We start from the raw sequence: 1,512 nt of genomic DNA, 5'->3' as shown, positions 1-1,512 counted from the left end.
ATCACCATCACCATCACCATCACCATCACATTCACGGCAAATGCCTACAGGGGGTCGACTTCACTGAATGAGAAAGTTGAAAAATCTTGACCGACAAACGAGACGAGAAAGGAAGGAAGAAGAGTAGGAAAGGGGTGGTGCTAGAGAGGAGGAGGGGGTGGAGGGGGAGGAGGAGAAAAAAAGTAGTATAGAATAGATTAAGAGGGATGGCTCGAGTTAACTGAGGGAACGGAAATCGATGCTTTAAATTGGAACTCTCGGTCATCCTGAAATTTTCCTTCGACTCTTATTTCATTAGAATGAACGAACGTATTTTTTTTTATAGAAAAAAAAAGGAAGAAAAAATACGTGTCCTATTTTACAAATATTTTTTCTTGGGTTCATTTATACACACACACACACACATTTTCATATATATAACGTATAATATAATAAATATACACACGCAAATATATACAAACACGTGCACACGTTAAATTTATATACAATGTGAGAGAATTATGAGAAAATTGATAATATATATTTTAATACTTTCGTAATAAATCATGCACTCCATGATTCGCTTATTCTATTCGTTCGAAATTTATTAACGCGTACGTACCCTTGCAGTAACGTGGTTTAATTAAATATTTTTTCACTTCCTCTAAGTCTTTCTTTTCCTTCTTTTTTATTTCTTTACTTTTTTTTTTTTAATTAATTAATTAATTATTTTCTCGCGTAGATCGATTTGTTACGGGATAATCTATTTTGCTCGGTTACTTGTTACATAAATTAACGAAGCCACGTGTATGTTAAGTGTATGGGGAATTAATATATATATATATGTATATAACGTGTAATTAATCATCTTTAGTTTTTGTTAATCAAGAATATTTCATGATTATACAATATACCCGTTCGTATCCGTTAACGATCGATAAGGATTCGTGTTTTCGACAACTCGTCCAATTAAATCGTCGACAATAACGGTGACGCCTTGGGTGGCCTCGTTATCAAGCAACCTCGAAGGCATGTATCGATCTTACGGTATTGATAAAAACACAGATAGACTGAAAGAAAGCGTGACGGAGGGGGTTGGGTGGGTGGTATGAGGTAGGATTGGGTGTTATTATCTTTCTTTTGTTTGTTGAAAGAAACGAGCAAAGAAAATATGAAGAAATAGAAAAAGTAAGAAAAGTATACTTTCTTTATGGTGTTATCATCGTAAGATGCTTTTGAAAAATGATCGTATATATCATTATTGATGAACATTAGTGAGAATTGTTAATAATTAAGATAGAATTAGCAAGGATAAAGTTTTATAATGGAAAATTTGTGCAGGAAGTTCTGAAAAAAAAGGAAAAATAGAAGAAAAGATAATATATATATGTGTCACCATTAAAATTTATTATTCAGTTAATTCATGAAATAATAATAAATTACTATAAATATTGCTAGACGTTTTTAGGAAAATTACAAAATTTTATTAAAAGAATTTGAATGTATACTAATAGTAAAACTGATAGTTTTTTT

At 31.4% G+C, this 1,512-nt stretch overlaps 1 pseudogene; it reads right to left on the bottom strand.

Annotated features, from left to right (window-relative positions):
- Positions 1-563: 563 nt before the first annotated feature.
- LOC122514311 overlaps positions 564-1,512 on the bottom strand; it is a 2,315-nt pseudogene continuing 1,366 nt past the window's right edge.

The sequence above is a fragment of the Polistes fuscatus genome, unplaced genomic scaffold, assembly GCF_010416935.1.
Source record: "Polistes fuscatus isolate 324 unplaced genomic scaffold, CU_Pfus_HIC Scaffold14, whole genome shotgun sequence".
NCBI classification, from domain to species: domain Eukaryota; kingdom Metazoa; phylum Arthropoda; class Insecta; order Hymenoptera; family Vespidae; genus Polistes; species Polistes fuscatus.
Note: the sequence above shows the minus strand (reverse complement) of the source record. Positions and strands in the feature narration are given on the sequence as shown.